General features: G+C 43.6%; 1 protein-coding gene and 1 pseudogene across 3 annotated transcripts in view; both read right to left on the bottom strand.

Annotated features, from left to right (window-relative positions):
- JARID2 (jumonji and AT-rich interaction domain containing 2) overlaps nucleotides 1-17996 on the bottom strand; it is a 296798-nt gene that overhangs the window by 82877 nt on the left and 195925 nt on the right. The gene's annotated exons all lie outside the window — the stretch shown is intronic.
- Nucleotides 3633-14525, bottom strand: LOC136397328 (U2 small nuclear ribonucleoprotein auxiliary factor 35 kDa subunit-related protein 2 pseudogene; annotated as a pseudogene).

The raw sequence follows: 17996 nt of genomic DNA, 5'->3' as shown, positions 1-17996 counted from the left end.
GGCAGCACAAGCGTTGCCCAGCTGGGCATACGACAGTGCGGACCAGCTTCTGGCAGTACTACCATCTCCGCGTGCACCATTTCAACTGTTATCCTAGACTCAGTACAGCAATTTGTGTTTTGTGTCTTGGATATTTTTCATCAAACCCCCCCAATATGTCTACCAAGAGGAAATTGTCTTTGCAAATATTAAACCAGTTGTACTGGTAATGCAGTGTTTTACTTAAACCTGACGAATGTAAAAATAAGAAACAAAATGGTGTAGAGATGATACAAATGGCATAAAATGAACAAAGAAAATTATGATATGTAACAATAATGAAAGAAAATCATGATAAAATGACTAAGATTTTTATAACATCATTTCACAGTACTGTACTATAGCCTACTCAACTTACAACCAAATCTTTCTTACTTTCCCCTTCTTCAACTCCAAATGCATAAAAGAAGCTGTCACTGACATTCTCTGGAGAACTGGAGATCTTGCTGCCTAGCCACTGTCCTCGGTTTTGGCACAAATAAACTCTTATAAAAATTTTCTGCAGGTGTGGATGTTTTTACATACACTTTAATAAGCTTTATACAATGTCAATTATATCTCAATAAAGCTGGGATCAGGAAGACTAACATTTAAATGTAATCTAACACCCTGGAAGTTTAAACCAGCCAGAATGAAAGATTTTACATCGTGGTGACTTAAAACATTTTTCTATTAAAACAAACCGAAATCTATTTACAGAACAGAAAGCAAAAATGTCATGAATTAAGACATACAAGACTTCAAGGAAATGTCCCAGCACAGGAAGGCTCTTTCAGAAAGTTAAGAACAGAAAGCTGAGAACACTGTTCTATAGAGTCATCCCTCAGTATCTGATGGAACTGTTTCCAGGACCCCCGCAGACACCAAAATCCAAGGGTGCTCAAGTCCCTTGTACACAATGGTGTAGTGTTTGCATACAACCTATACACTTTAAATCAGCTCTAGATTATTTATAGTGTAATATAAATGCTATGTGAATAGTTGTGTTGTACTGTTTAGAGAATAAGAGAAAAGTCTGTACATGTTCAGCAGAGAGTACACATCAGTCACAATGTAACATTTCTTTCCAAACTTCTTTTGATCTGCAGTTGATCTGCAGTTGGCTGAATTCATGGATGCAGAACCCAAAGATATGGAGGGTTGACTCAAGTTAAGCATCTTCTCTTCTCCTCCTAGAGATGAGGAAACAGCAGCTCAAAAAGGATATTTGGTGACTAGAGCAGAATAACCTACTACTGACACTATTAAAGAATATACAATAATGTAAAAAATATATATATATACAATAATGTTATCAAAATACTAACAAAGTCCGTGGAATTCACATAACAGAATTTTGAAACCCTTGAACAAATGGGTTTATATTGTGGGCTGATAGGGGGTAATGGGGTGGAGGGCTTTGTTGTCATGACAATGTAAACTGATGTATTCCCTGCCACACTTTACTGTGCTTACAACAAACACAGATAAGAGCTGACTCTATTTGTTCTTGCAAAAATTTTGTTAAAATCTCTCCCCATCAGCTCTATCCCAATGTCTGTGAACACCCTCTGAGAGATAACATCACCCCTAAAAACCCATAGGCTAAAAATACAACAAATTCCATTTAAAAAGATAAGCCACAGAGAAAATGTTGATCAGTATATAGAATTGCCCTTCACAGCAAACATGACTGCAAGCATGAATTCCGTGCACCAAGGGACAGCTATGGTGTTATTTAGTGTCCTTTCTCTTTCTCTGGTCTCAAAACAACTTGCTCTGTAAAACACAGATGCTGTTAGGCACACAGTGAAAGGTGGAGAGAAGACTTATAGAGGTGTATGTGTTTTATGAGTAGATTCCCCCGCTGGGTATAAATTAAATTAAATCCTGTGCAAGCTGAAGCCTGTGAAATCAGGGAAAGAATGAGAGGTACACTGCCACATACATATGTAAATATTCTCAACCCCATTCCATCTCTCTCTCTCCCTTTCTCCCCCCCCCCCCCATTCTCACATAAGGGCTGTGGGAAAAACTCTTAAGGCCTGGGAGAAAAATAAAAATAGAGATGTGATGAATATTTCATTGTCTGTCAGCCAGAATGCCACCCATGAATACTACGACAAAAGAAGAAATAATTTGCAGGGACATAGTCTTATTCTGTGAAGGGGAAAGGGGGGCTGTACAAGTCTACAGACCTTTGGGGCAGGTAACAGGGGTCTCAAACTCACGGCCCTCGGGCCGCATGCGGCCCGCCGAACAATTTTGTGCGGCCTGCAGACTAATCCACGAAGTTCAAAATATTTTGGATAAAATTAAGTAAGCCTAGGGGCCTACTTGTATTTTTCATTTCTCTAGCATCTTGCTCTGCGGCCCACATGCTGAGTTGAGTTTGAGACCCCTGGTTAGGTGTATCTTCCTGGCCAATGGGACCATTGCCTACTGTTTTTACCTATAGGGAGCGGGAAAAATCTTACATATATGAAATTAGAGCCAGCCAAAGACACTCCCTTGGCAAATAATCTGAGATTAAATCACACTGCCTACTTTGATTAGTTGTTTGCAGCATGAAAATATTTCCATTTACATGGGGTGCCTGTAGGTAGGGTACACTGTACCTATATATCTAAAGTGAAATTATAGCAGAAAAAATATGGGGGATGGGGAAAAGGTGGCATGCAGCCACTGACTGGTCTATAAATAATTTCAAATAAACCGCAAGGGAAGGAAAGACATTATTACACTTCTGCTTCTGCACAAGGCAGATGAACAAGCTGAGGAAGGAAACATTGGGAGCCTATAAAGAAAAAGGTCTCAAAAGGCATGAGAGTATCTGCTAAGGACTAAACTCAAACATCTATGATGGAAAGAGGAGGCCAGAAGAATTTATACCACACTGAGTCTGAATAAAGGTTTGTACAAAAAAGAAAACCAGAAAACAAAATGATCAAAGCACACCAAAGAAATAGCAATGGAACTCATTTAAATTATTATCTAAAGGAGTCACACAAACTATCAAGCAAAAATAAGAGAATATTCCTGTGAGATCAAGCATTTGGGGAGCAAAACTTTACCAGATAACGGTGAAGTGGCCTCCATTAACATAACAACTATATACAGAACAGGTATTTATTATTCATTGAAGAACAGTAATATGCTAGATGCTTAAAATTATATATAGCAGTGGTTATCAAGGTGTGGTCCTCCAACCAGCATCATCAGAATCTCTTGGGAACTTATTAGAAATGCAAATTCTCAGCCTCATCTCAGACATACTAAATCAAAAACCCTAGAGATGCGGGCCAGCAAACTGTTTTATCAAGTCCTCCAGGTGACTCTAGTGATTTGGGTTAGAGACAACTTTATAAAGGATTACATTTGCCATTTATCAGACAAAGAAATGGAAGCTCAGATACTATATATGGCTTTTCTTTTCAATTTTTTTTAAAAATTGTATTTATTAGGTTGAAACTAGTTAAGTATTTTTAAATAGAGTTCCAGATGACATAAAGGTTCTGCCAGACCTGATAATCCATTTAAACTCAGAACCCTCTATCCAGCTACGTAGCGACCATAATAAATAAGGTATGCAATCATTTGAAAACAGGATTGATTTATTTGGATTTGGGACTATGACTAGTTCTGTCCCTACTACCTGACCTCCTCCCGCCATGACTCCTGAACCTAGAAGGGCTCCAGCTTCGGCTCCAGCTTCTGTTTGCACTCGAGCTCCGGCTCCAGCTGGGGCTCCAGCATCCGCTCTGGCTCCGGCTCCAACTTCCACTCCGGCTCCGGCTAAGGCTCCAGCGGCTCCAGAGGCTCAGGCGGCTCCGGCTGCCCCGACCCCTGCTGCGGTCCCTTTTTCTTTCTCTACTTCCTGAACTGTGCTTTTCACGACTTTTTGCCACGTGTCTGCAAGATTTCTTACCCCCCCGGTAGCTACTCTTCCTTCTCCTCTCGTCTCCCCGTTCCGTTTGTAGGAGCGAGCCAGACTGGGGCTTTTCCTCCTCCTGCGCCGCAGTACTCGCCATGGCGTCCCACCTCTCTCCTGTCTGAGTTCTTCCCAAAGGAAGAGCCAGACTGATCTGGAGAAAGGTAGATGTCCCTATTAGCTTCCCAGAATTCATTGTTGGGATTTCTGAACACATGAAAAAAGTTGCAGTGCTTTCCTCTTGGGCATTGTTGTATTTCAAATAAGCCACAAATTGCCATTTTCCATCGGGTCACTGGGCAGAATTCGCACTGAAGTTGCCGTCCTGTAAACCATCGTCCATTAAACAGAGAAAGGGCCGCCTGGCACTCTTCTTCCGATTGGTATTGAACATATACATTGCCTCTTAGATGAGGTTCCAAGTTGCAACTGACCTTGAACTGGATCACCTTCCCCACATTCTTGAACTCAGGGAGCACATCCTCATAGAAGTCCAGGAACTGCTGGTAGGTCTCCTCTTCGCTGTGCTCCAAGCCCGTGTTGGGGTCATCATCATCCCTTCTGCGCTGCTCCATTCCACAGGTCGTAAACATGCTTCTGATAAGAAGGGTGGGACTTGATGCGGGAAATTGTGTTTACATGAACACCTATCTCCAAATCTGTAAGCTCCCGTTTTACTGTAGAATGGACAATTACTTCGATCTTTCTCCATAGGTGGTTCTGGGTTTTGCCATGTGGCAACATTTTCCAACTAATTTTCAGCCCGCTCTAGCATCTTCTGCACAGCCTCCTCTCTTATATCTTATGCTTCTCTTCTTTCTCTTTTTTCTGCTGTTCTTCCCATCCTTCCTTTAACTTTCTGTCCTTTTCTGCTTGCCATTTCCTAGCTGTCTCTTCCTTTTCCTTCTTTATTCTGAATTCTTGTTTCTTCCACTCCGCTGCAACCACTCCTCATGTAATTCTTGCCTATCTCCAACAGCGTCTCTTCTTGTTGTTGTTCAACAACAGCTTCCTCCTCTGCCTCCTCCTCCTTCGGTGAGAATCCTGAGTCTCTCAATCTAGCAAGTTCCTGCCAACGTTTCTTTTGTTTCTCCTTCTTCAGGGTAGCCCTGTACTTCGTGTGGCGTGGTTTTTCTGGAAGAATCACCGAGCCGGGCGCCACCACGCCCACCTGTATACAGCTTTTTTTTTTTTTTGCTTTTTTTTTTTTGTATTTTTCTGAAGCTGGAAACAGGGAGAGACAGTCAGACAGACTCCTGCATGCGCCCAACCGGGATCCACCCGGCACGTGGGCGACGCTCTGCCCACCAGGGGGCAATGCTCTGCCCCTCCTGGGCGTCGCTCTGCCGTGACCAGAGCCACTCTAGCGCCTGGGGCAGAGGCCAAGGAGCCATCCCCAGCGCCCGGGCCATCTTTGCTCCAATGGAGCCTTGGCTGCGGGAGGGGAAGAGAGAGACAGAGGAAGGAGGCGGGGGTGGGGGGGGGTGGGGGGGGTGGGGGGGGTGGAGAAGCAAATGGGCACTTCTCCTATGTGCCCGGGCCGGGAATCGAACCTGGGTCCCCCGCACGCCAGGCCGACGCTCTACCGCTGAGCCAACCAGCCAGGGCTGTATACAGCTTTTAAGAGCAGAAATGCCAAGCACAAAAAGGAAAGTGAGGGGGAGGGGAGGGGAAAGGGGTGGGGGAGGGGAGGGGGAGGAAGGTAAAACAACCTTACACCTTATTCCAAAGCCTGAGTTCTTTCTCTTATAACACATTATAGGGACCTTCTGTCCCTGGAATGGACAGGAAGACTGGTTTAATTGGTGAGGCAATGTCAAAGATCTACTTTATATTGTAAATTAACAAGAACAGATTCAGTAATTAAATGAACAATTCTAGATTTATCCCCTCACCTTTTGATAACCTCTACTTCCAAATGTAGCACCAACAGGGTGCCACAGAGCTGCTATATGAATTGTGGTCCTAGTTTGTTTAACCAAAACATACGGGGCATGGTTCAGCAGGACTAGCCTGCTTACCCAACCAAGCATATCTGGGAGCAGGATTCCTGGCAGTTTTATTTAATAAGAGAAGTGTGTCCATTACCACTGGCATACCTTTATAGTGGCTAATGGTAAAAGGGGATTTCAACAGAAGCAGTTTTCTGCTCATGGTTCTGATTCAACATTCTCAGATTAAGGATTAACACTACAGATACAACCTCTTAGGAAAATCTTTGGGCCCCTAACAATCTGACATCTGTTAAATTTCACTTCTTAAACTGCTCCTTGAAGGAGAAAATTATATAAATGGTCTTTTTTTTTTTTTATGAATGGTCTTAAGACAACCTTTGAATACTAATTTCGTTTTTCTTTTTATTGATTTGAGTCTAGAGAAATGCGAGAGGAAGGAGGAGAAGAGAGAGGAAGGAAGAGGGAAGGAGGAGAGAGAAAAGAGAGAGAGAAGCATTCACTTGTGGCTCCACTTAGTTGTGTAGCATCGGTTGCTTCCCATATGTGACCTGATCAGAGATCAAAGCCACAACCTTGGTGTTTTGGAACAACACTAACCAACGGAGCTAACCAGCCAGGATCTGTATACTAATTTCATTTTTAAAAGCATAAACTTAAAAATATGTATATGGACAAATGTCAGAGAGTGGTAAAGATGGGTCTTTGTGACTGAGGACCAGAGAAGGCCAATGTTTTATCTTCAAATCGGGATAAAAGCTTGTCCTGCCCGACTGAGGCTTTAACCAAGAAATCTGAATAACATGAAAAAACATTTACTTACACCAAAGACAAGGGCAGAAGTCTGGTGATGATGAAACGGGCAACACAAAAGGTGACAATGTAACCTTTCAATGAGTATGCTGTCCTGTCATTACTTTTCCTGACCTTCAGCAGAAAGAATAAATAAGCTGAACCCACCATGCCTTCCACCCCTTGCAAACTGCCCAAATATGCATACAGCAGGAGGACATCTTTTAGGGACATATGGGTTTCAGCTGTACGGAAAAGATCAGTGTACATTTTGATTCCCAAATCATTTCAAACATGACTAGACATTCTCATCATAAGAACTCACAGTGCCCCAGTCCTCGCTAAGCCTTAAATGTCTCATCCATGGAACAGGATGGTCTCATATTCAGATGCTTTATAAGGGCTCTATTTATCCCAGCCTTGTTCAATGAGACTGAACTGTAGGAGGCATAAGTAATGAGAATCAGAAGAGAAATTATGGCCAAGGCAGCTCAAATCCCTAACAAAGGGAAATAAGTACAAGCTCCAGAAAGGCCAAGTGCCAGTCCACATCACACAATGGCATTTGCCAGAACAAGCAGATTACAGCCCTGCAGTGTACCAATAGTCTGCAGGCTGTCAGGACAAATGCAAACATATTACTTGGGGGCAAAATAACAGGCTGCACAAATTTGTAGTTATGTTCTAGAGAAAGAATAACTCTGAAAAAAACATTTTAAAACTGCTAAATTTCATCCAGCACAGTTCCAAGATGACAGAAATTCTTCTTAAAAAGTTAAGTTAGTGAAAACACCACAAGTCAATCACAAAGTACCCCCCAAGATTGATCTAAATCATGCTCATTGTTACTTAAGCATCATTGACACACCATGCTCTCCCCAAGTTTCTAAAAGCCGAGGTGGGCTTTGGCCTGAAAAAAATGCCCAGTATTCCACAACCTCCAGATATATAGACACTGATGAAAATGGTCTTCCCACAAGATTCCCAATAACCACTGTGCAGATTTATACCATATACATCGAAGCCAATGCTCAGTTAGGGTAGTTTCTAAATTATTAAGAGAAAAACTTGCTTGACTCAGTAAAACAACTACATACTCAACAGATAATCCTTCCTATGAAAGAAGCAACATTTCAAAAAAATGTCTGAAACCAAACACAGGACAAGGACTCATTTTTAAGAACTGGCTCTCATTTGCCCTTCAAATGTTTTCATTCTTTCTACATTTTATATACAATAGACAATTAACATTAATGTTAATTCTACATAACCGAAGCTTTCAATGACATGGTCATATATGCCACTTTCCTCCCAAAACTAAACTCCAAAAAAACAAATAAGCAAGAGCTAGGTCTGTTTCTGGAAAAAACAAAATCTGAGAGTATGGGATAATGGGAAATGCCACCTTATCACCATCATTATGCATCATTGTGAAAGACTAAGAGTTATTATCATGGAATTATATGGTCAGGTTAAATATTTTATTTTAAATGGGCAGAAAACTATAGTTAACCATAAGGTGGCACCTCAGTAAGGACCATGGAGCCTCAGGCGCTTCCCTTTCTCCTGCTTGCATCACTAATTAATGATCACTGATGGAAATGCAGTGACCTTATATGATACACTGGTTTGAGGACTCCAGAATCTGCTGTGAAATTCAAAACAGGTAATTTTTATAACCTAATCATGTCACAGGAGGTCTTCTTTTTTCTCTTTGGAGAGAGGCAGAAACACTGAGCTGCTCCTGTATGTGATGTGACCTGACTGAAGACTCTAACCGGCAACCTTAGCACTCCGGGACAACATTTCAACTGAGTAATCCAGCCAAAGGCTTCGGAAGGTCTTAAGAAATAATTTTTTTTTTCCTTAAGTGGGAAACGGGGAGGCAGTCAGACAGACTCCCGCATGTGCCCGACCAGGATCCACCCAGCATGCCCGCCAGGGGGCGATGCTCTGCCCATCTGAGGCGTCGCTTTGCTGCAACCAGAGCCATTCTAGCGCCTGAGGCAGAGGCCACAGAGCCATCCTCAGCGCCCGGGCCAACTTTGCTCCAATGGAGCCTCGGCTGCGGGAGGGGAAGAGAGAGACAGAGAAGGAGAGGGGGAGGGGTGGAGAAGCAGATGGGCACTTCTCCTGTGTGCCCTGGCCGGGAATCGAACCTGGGATTCCTGCATGCCAGGCCGACGCTCTACCGCTGAGCCAACCGGCCAGGGCCAAGAAATAAACTTTTAAGTTGTATTTTGGTTTCTATATAGACAAATGTTAAATTTTAGAGCCAAGGAGCATTTATGGAATACCAGATAGAGGGACAGCCCCCCACTGGGCATGACATATTACTATCAAAAAACAGTTTTGGCCCTGGCTGGTTGGCTCAGCGGTAGAGCGTCGGCCTGGCATGCAGGAGTCCCGGGTTCGATTCCCGGCCAGGGCACACAGGAGAAGCGCCCATCTGCTTCTCCACCCCTCCCCCTCTCCTTCCTCTCTATCTCTCTCTTCCCCTCCCGCAGCCGAGGCTCCATTGAAGCAAAGATTGCCCGGGCGCTGAGGATGGCTCTGTGGCCTCTGCCTCAGGCGCTGGAATGGCTCTGGTCGCAACAGAGCGATGCCCCGGATGGGCAGAACATCGCCCCCTGGTGGGCAGAGCGTCACCCCCTGGTGGGCATGCCGGGTGGATCCCGGTCTGGCGCATGCGGGAGTCTGTCTGACTGCCTCCCTGTTTCCATCTTCGGGAAAATGGAAAAAAAAAAAGTTTTATCAGTTATTTCCTAACCCTTTTAAATGCAACAATCAGTAGAAGTAATACTTCAAAGGCACACGTAGACAAGCACACATGTATGCACATTCCTACCTTCCAATGTGATAAAAATGAAAGATCTGGACAGTTCTAGATAGCAATATGTGCTCCCAAATATAATGACTCCTCTAGGAAGATTTCTTGTCCTTATACTTTATTTAGTTATACTTAGAATTTGTTTACATTCACAAAAAACAAGCAAACATTTATTGCATACCAGATACTCCTACAGCCATTAGGGGCACAAAGATAAACAAGGACTTCCCATCTCTTAGGGAGTTGAGGGCCCAATTTTTTGAAAGCTTGAATGTCAAGTCAACATAGTCTAGACCAGTGATTTTCAATCACCGGTCCACCAGAAATCATACAGCAATGTGATTAACTCTTTTACGAACCAGCACGAAATTTCTGCAGACCAGGAGTAATTCATGCAGTTGAAAACCACTGGTCTAGACAGTGATGACTGACCAATTCCCACCCCACCCAAACACACTCAAGAAAATCAACCACTGATGATAATCCTATACCCATTCTGTGGGTGAGCTTTAAGTGAGAGGGCAAAACTGCTCAGCATTTTATGAAGACTACACTCCTCAAAAGATTCTAAGTCAAAGCAATTGAACCTGAAGCAGAAGAGAAAATATTCTTGCCCAACACTGACCTTATTCCAAGAAAAAAACCCACTTATTACAATGTGCTCTTTAAATTTCTAATAGCAAAAATAAACCAAAACCTCTCCCTAGCAAGACATTTAGGTCACTGCCTTCCCTCCTTAGCCTACCCCTTAGATCTCTAACTGACCACCTCCCATCACTAACATAAAAATGGAAGGGAGCAAAGGAAGGAAAGAGGGAGGGCGGGAACAGAAGTGTGGGCTGTGGTAGTAACAACACTACTCCCATCTTAGTCACAGCAATGTGCACTGCATTTCCTTGAACTGCTAAGCAGCCAAGTGAGGTACTGACATCCAGAAACATTCTGCAGAAGAAGCTATGTCTAACAACCCCCGCACAAGCACTCATGTGAACCACAGGAAGCGAGGTGGTTCCAAACCCTCACAAACCCAGCATGCCTGGAAACCAGCACTGTATGTTTCCAGGAGGGTCAGATACTACTGAAAAGATAAGGGACTTGTTTATATCTGTCCTTCGTGGGTATAAAAGGCAAGGAGGGCCAAAGAACCTGACAAAGACATTCATGTTTAAAAGACTAAGAAGAGTTGTGATATAAGAGGAAGGGAAGAAACTGGTACCCAGTTTCCGTGGCAACCTCAAAGCATGCTAGACTATAATTTGCATGGGAGGTGGAAGTGATCTCCCTGCAATCAGATCTCCGGGGAAAGAGAAAAAGGAAATGGTCACAGCAGTAATAAAACTACCTCCAATAAAGTTCTAACCATTTTCCTTAAACAAATAAAGATGGCGGGAAGCCTGTGAGCTTACCAGGAACCTTAAAGCAAATTATGGGAGCCAATGCCCATTCCCACAATTGTCTAAAAATGTGTCCTCAGCAACAACTAATGACTAAATTAAATGAAAGGTATTTTGCCAGTCTTTCAGACTGAATAGAACGCGCTCCCCTGGGCAGGTCCTCTGTATCCTATTCCTGTCTTCACACTCAGACCACGGTCAGGACCTTACTCTTAGGACCATGATGGGTGCTTACGCAGAAGAAAGGAGCATCTATGAAGACTTCTCAGACCGAATCCCACATCTAGCAGAAAAAATATCTTGTTAAGATGAGCCTGGTTTCACTAATGAAAAAGCTTCATATACAATTCCAGGAAGGTAACATTAACAATAAATTTTTGTAAAAATTGCACACTGCCAAGAAAGTGGCCAGAAAAGACACATCGCTCCCTGCTTTAGGGTCCTACGTAGAGCTACTCCACATGTATCAAAGGTGCTACCCCAGTCCAAATTACCCAGGCCAGGTATGTGATGCTTTAACACACACTTAACTTCCATGATAATTTTAAAACTCAAGACAGGATGCAACCAGTGTGAATTTATACTAAAAGCCTTCTGATCAAAACCAGAAAACAGTAATAGCTTCCAAATAGTACAGCCCCCCCTCGATCCCTTTTAAATAGCCAAGAACCTCTTATGTTTAAAGTCAACTCTTTCTTTGATATAAAAAAAAGAAAGAAATGAAGATTGGGGTTTGTTTTTCAGAAGTGAAGACAGGAGCTCGCCGGTTCTTTCTTATAATGGAAAGCAGCTAATACTGTCTTTCACCATGCATGCAGTCAAATATCCAGTCTTCTAAGCACGTCTGGGCTTAGACTGATTTGGAGACCTATGCTAAAGCATACTAGGTTCCTATCTACCTAGTGCTGATAGTTATTCCCATAAATTCTAAAAACCACCTGGGTTGTTAGTAATCTCCAAGTCTGCCAAGCTGGGTCCACACTGAAGCCTGCACAACTCCCAGCCACCATGCAGGCCCCATAGGCCCTGTCATGTCAATTAATGTGTCCTTTCTGTCACTAGGAAGTAGTTGGAAAGGGATGTGCAGTGCACCCTAATCTTTTTATTTTTATTTATTGATTGATTTTAGTGAAAGAGGGAGAGAGAGGAAGGGGATGGAGAGAAAGAGAAGGAAATTGATTTGTTGTTCCACTTATTTATACATTCATTGGTTGATTCTTATATGTTCCATAACTAGGGATCAAACCCACAACCATGGCCTATCTATCCTCAGATACTCTCTAGCTAACCACCCCCCATCCCTACCATAAAAATGGAAGGGAAGGAAGGAGAAAGGGAGGGAACAAAAGTGTGGGCTGCAGTAGTAACAACACTCTACTCCCAGCTCTAATCAGCTGTGCTACCTGACCAAGGCACTACAGGTAACTTCTTACATCAACTATAAGAATACTCTGTCAATTCTGAATCTTCTACAAAACACTGCTGGGATCTGCTAATTTTCCACTAACTAACAAATGTGTGTGCCTTTTCTAATTATCAACTAACCCTTTGGTAGAGAAAAGTTATTAAGTAAACTGGCCCCTTCCTAGCACTAAGGTGAAATTGGGCAGATAATGCCCTGAGACATCCAAGGCCTCCAGAAGCAGCCTGCACAAAGAGCCACTTCACGTGTCAAGGCTCAGCACCCAAGGATAACCAACAGGGTAACCTTCCTGCTCTGCAGGTCTCCAGCAGCTGCTTCTCCTCCTGGGCAAGCAGCCCGGCCCCATGATGCTCATCATCTTATGATAGCAACTCCATGGCATCCAGCTACCAGGCTGACGGGGCCCCAGGCACCAGGCCTGTCTCTCTGAATTATTTTGGCTGAGAAGTCTGCAGCTGGCTCCCACCACATTCTCTCAGGAAGTTACTAGAGGAGCTCAGCAAGACTAACCAGAGTCTCCTCCTCCTTCACTCTCACTTCCCCTCCCACAGAAGGAGAAAGTCAGTCGTATGCACCTTACTGTGGATGCTCCAACTTCCCTAGCAACTCCCTCATCATTCGCCCTCTGGGTCCCACAGTGGCCACACCATATCTCTGGCTCTCTCCACATGCTGCATTTGACATCATTTGCTCCTGATTCTTATCCCTGAAATGGAGGTTTCCTGTACAACAAAACAGAGCTTAAAGAATAATTTTCTAGCTCCATCCCAGGATCTGGCCAACAGATAAATAAATGAGTACCCCCGGAGACCTTCCTGAGAGTCACATTCCTTAGTCTGAGAGTTAAAATGGGATCACTTTGTCCAGCCCTCACAATCTCAAGTCTCTCTCAGAAAACATTTGAAAACACCTCTCCATCTGTCTTCATCAAGTACTCCTTTGTTGGCTCTTCATTAATCTACTTTAGCTCTTGGAAAAGTGCAGCTGTCTGTACCTCAGTTTTCTCATCTATAAAATGGGGGTAACAATAAAAAACTGATGTCAAAGGGTTCGCTGTAAGAATTAAATGGGCTAACATATGTAAAGAATTCTGAATAGTGGCCAGCACACTGCTATGTACGTAGAAAAGCAGAATATAAGTACTATGTTGGGGAATTGACTCCCCCTTGGAGAACTAAAAGGAGAAACAGAAATTCAAACCCAGTCTATATGATTCTAGAATCTTTAAAATTATTTTTATTTTTGACAGAGAAAGAGAGAGAGTTAGAGCGAGGGACAGATAAGGACAGACAGGAAGGGAGAGAGATGAGAAGCATCAATTCTTTGTTGTGGCTCCTTAACTGTTCATTGATTGCTTTCTCATATGTGCCTTGACTGGGGGACTACAGTAGAGCAAGTGACCCCTTCCTCAAGCCAGCAGCCCTGGGCTCAAGCCAGCGACCCCAAACTCAAACTGGCAACCTTGGGGTTTTGATCCTGGGTCCTCCACGTCCCAGTTTGATGCTCTATGTGCCACCACCTGGTCAGGGTGATTCTAGAATCTTAAAAATTTTCCTCTTTCCCCCAATTTCTATAAGACTGTGCCCCCCCCCCCCCCAGACATAAATCACCTGATTCTGAAGATCACTCAGGCATGTCTCCCAGGCTGGTGTCATCTGCTTTAACGTCAGAAAGGAGGAGTCAGGCATGGCACCAAAATAGTCTACACATGCCTGCATCACTACACATCCCTCAGAATCACTGCAAGAGTTTAGCAAACATCATGTACACTAGGGTCTTGGAAGGCTGTCCCCTACCCCAGGAAAGACTGTCTCATGTAATGTGTGGGAGCCGCTGGTGCTCAGAGGGAGCTTTCTCCTCCTGGTAGGTCAGGTGGCTCTGAGGGCCTCCAGGCCTGGTGCTGGTTCTGGGGACATTCCTACTGCACAGTGTCAGGCAAGAGTTGAAGTCAGGACCATGGGCTCAAAAGGCTAAGCAACATGCCTGTGCCACACTACCTGGAAGGAGGGGAGACAGTCTGATCCCTACGAAAGGAGCTGAAGCAGCCGAAAGGCTCTCCAAGGAGAGGAAGTGCCTGAGAAAAACAGAAGAGACTCTCACCAAAGATCGTGAATCTGGAAAGGGACAGCAAGCACAGCTGCCCAGAGCCCACGACATACTGTTGGGCCTTATCTAATTTCCACATGTCCATTAGGAAGAGGAAGGCCAACTAACAAGGTCAGTAGAAGTAGAGACAAGAAGTGACAACGTTCCCCCAGCTCCTTCATCACAGTCATCCAACCCAGGATAAAATGGAGGCACTGTAGCCCCAGGTAACGTTGGGCACACAGAGGCACCTCTCAGCCCTAATGAACCCAGTCTGGGTAGTTAACAACGTGTCTCTGCTTAAGCTAGAGGCACAGAGTAGAGGGTAGAAAGACAACATTCCAAAGGGAAACTGAAGCTCATCCTGCCATTAAGCCAAACAAACCTACCCATGCATGTTCCACACTGATAATCCCAAAATACCAGCCTGAAGTACCTCTATGCCACCCACTTCCATATCTTCCTTCTACAATGTCAAACTCCAAGGCCAACTTTAATCCTTCTGGACTCCACTCCTCTAACAAACAACAAAGGCATTCCACCCCACTTCCAAAAGAAACAGCCAAACCTTGGCTTTCTTTCCTCTGATAGGTGACCGGGCTGCACCACTAGTCTTTCATAAAGGAAGCTGCCTGGTACCCTTAGACATTCTTCTTGTACACAGTCAAGTAGAAGGAAGTCACAGATGGACAATATGTTTCTCTAATGAGAAAGAAGAATCTACTTCCTTAAACCAAAGCAATGCAAAGATTGTTTTGTAAACCCCGTCCAAAAAATCATGCCACATAAGTAATAATCTGACAAATAGTTAAAATTCCAAGACAGGAAGGGGAGATGGGAAATCCCATAAACTTCCCATGAACAATTTCATGTACAAAACCAGTCAGATGTTATGTTTGTTAACATAGCAGCTTCCTTTATTCAGCAGGTAGCCAAGGCCATACTATATTTCCCCATGAGGGGACAGGAGAATGGGCCATTTTCTCTTTCATGGAGATAATCAGTGGGGAGGGGAGGGAAAGGGAGGGGAGGGGAGGGGAGGGGAGGGGAGGGGAGGGGAGGGGAGGGGAGGGGAGGGGAGGGGAGGGGAGTAGTAAAACAGAACACACGTATGCCTCAGCCAGTGAGAAGCTCTGGCACAGTCAGAAATGCTCTCATAGTTCTGCTTTCCAACTTTAGTCTCTGACTCTGTTTCACCTTTTCACCACTTTATCTAGAAAAACACTTAAGATCAAGGTTAAGATATAGAAACTGAGGGATACAGACTCCTCTCCCAAACCTGAACATAGGAAAGGTGAAGCAGATCTGTAAGCAGGCACCATGAGGTGAGCAGAATTCGTTCACCCCTCAGAACCCATCAACTCCAGTCAGCCAAATGAAAAGTGAAATAAGAAGAGTGTGTCGCAGAGAGACTAGAAACAACCACCAAAATCACAGAGCAATCACAGATCTATTTGGAACAGGCACCTGAAACCCTGAACAGAATAAGTCAATCAGGTGGTAAATGTTCTCAAATCCAGGATAAACCTCTTTCACAGTGCCTTTGGGCATAAAAAGCATGACCTAGTCTAACCTCTAATTCTGAAGGACCCCAGAGAGGATTTTAAAAGCAAAATGTGTTTTGATCAAAAGAAGCTAGGAAAGTTTTCTTCCTTTATATCTACTGCTTGGTTTCCAATGAAGGAAACTATTTTATTTCAGTAAACAGGATTACAAACACTGGAAGAAAAGAGAGTATCAGTAAAAAATTATATGATCTGAGAAGCCACAGGAGGTGTGCACAGCATGAAGGTTCTCAGCTGAGGGAGTGGGTGGGGTTGTGATCCTGCCATGTTCAGCTCACCAAGTCAGGTAGCTAGCCCAAAGAGCGTGCTCTTCTGAGATTGTCTGCGGTACATAAAAGAATAAGACCTACATTTGATTCCCCTGATGGAAAGTGACATGGTGTAATTGAAAAGTCCAGCCTTATAGATAAGAAGACTTGGAGTCAAATCCTGACTTTGCTATTTATAAGAAATGACTCATTCATTAGTAAGGTGTATGGAACATTTGCTGATTCAGCTATAAAATAAGGATGATAAAACCTTCTAAGTGTTTAATGAAAATTAAGGTAAAGTTTATTAACACAATATGTTATATTACCAGGAGGCAGTTCTTCCTTTAGAGACAGGTTCTAGACTTCAACCTCAGAGCCTGAAGGATCTATAACGGTCATATACCCTCTTGGCAGTGAAATTTTTCTATTTCTAAGTCACTGTTTCCTTATTTTGAAATTCTCTATTTCGTTGCATTAGGGCTTACTTAATGCAAATCAGCTTTCTCTTTTAATGACTGAAAAACTAAATAAAAAGGTTATGACTATGGCTACACAATGCCAGCATGGCGTAGTAGTAGTCCCTCCTTATCTGCAGGGGACATGTTCAGTGGACACCTGAGTAACCCATAGCACTGAATCCTGTATATACTATGTTTGTTCCTATATACATATATACCAACTCTTTCACTTAAGGAAATAATATACTTCACAACTTCTCTCTGGCATATTCAAATCGGCAGCATCACTACTCTTGCACTTTGGGGCCATTATTAAGTAAAACGGTCCCTGAACACAGCACGGCAATACCACTACAGCCAGTCTGATAACTAAGAGAGCTAAGAAATGACTAACAAGTGGGCAGCAACAGAGCATGACTATGAGGAACAGAGTGATGAATCACATCCCAGGCAGGACAAAGCAAGATAGCACAAGGTTCCATCACACTCCTCAGAATGGCACACAATTGAAAACCTATGAATTGTTTCTGGAATTCTCATTTAATGGATGGAACACCGATGACCACAAGTAACTGAAACCATATACAAGGTGGGGACTACTATAGTTAAATTTCCTGGGAGTGTGCTTTGCTCTCCCTCATTCAGCATTCCAAGAACAGGTAGAAATTTTTGTTTCTAGCTAAGAGAGAGTAATATACAGACAATTTACTTCCTGCCTGAAAGAACCAAAAATCCACACCAGACAATCGACAGCACATAATAAAGCACTGTAAGCCCAAGAAATGGGAGCCCAACGAGGGCTGCGCTTACTGCCTTGAGAACTCCCAGGGCATGGCACAAGGAAGGGGAGGTTCAAGCAGTCTAGAGAAACCCTAGTTGAGGAGAAGAAGTTGAGAGATTGAGGAGGAGGCCAAGGTACTGAACAGAATCTGTCAGGCGGAGTACCAGAGAGGAGAGAGTCATATGGAAGACTCTGGAATCTACCAAGGGTCCTCAAGTCCTTGGCTAAATTCGAGTGAGCGTATGTGCGTGAGAAAGGTATTAAGGGAGAGTATGGCAAGAAAGGGTTAGTAGAGGGAACAGTGCCCAAATCCCACACAGGGCCGAAACAGCTACAGTACCTGTAGCTACTGGCCAAAATGGTAAAAACATCAGGAGTCATAGGGCACCGAGTAAAGTAAAAACTCATCTGAGTTTTACCGGAGTATTTGGAAAAACTTAATCCTGTACCAAACACTGTTCTGGCCCCATCTAACAAAGCTGGAAGCCAAAACCCAAAAGGATTAAACTGTATCCT

Source organism: Saccopteryx leptura, chromosome 3, assembly GCF_036850995.1.
Source record: "Saccopteryx leptura isolate mSacLep1 chromosome 3, mSacLep1_pri_phased_curated, whole genome shotgun sequence".
NCBI classification, from domain to species: domain Eukaryota; kingdom Metazoa; phylum Chordata; class Mammalia; order Chiroptera; family Emballonuridae; genus Saccopteryx; species Saccopteryx leptura.
Note: the sequence above shows the minus strand (reverse complement) of the source record. Positions and strands in the feature narration are given on the sequence as shown.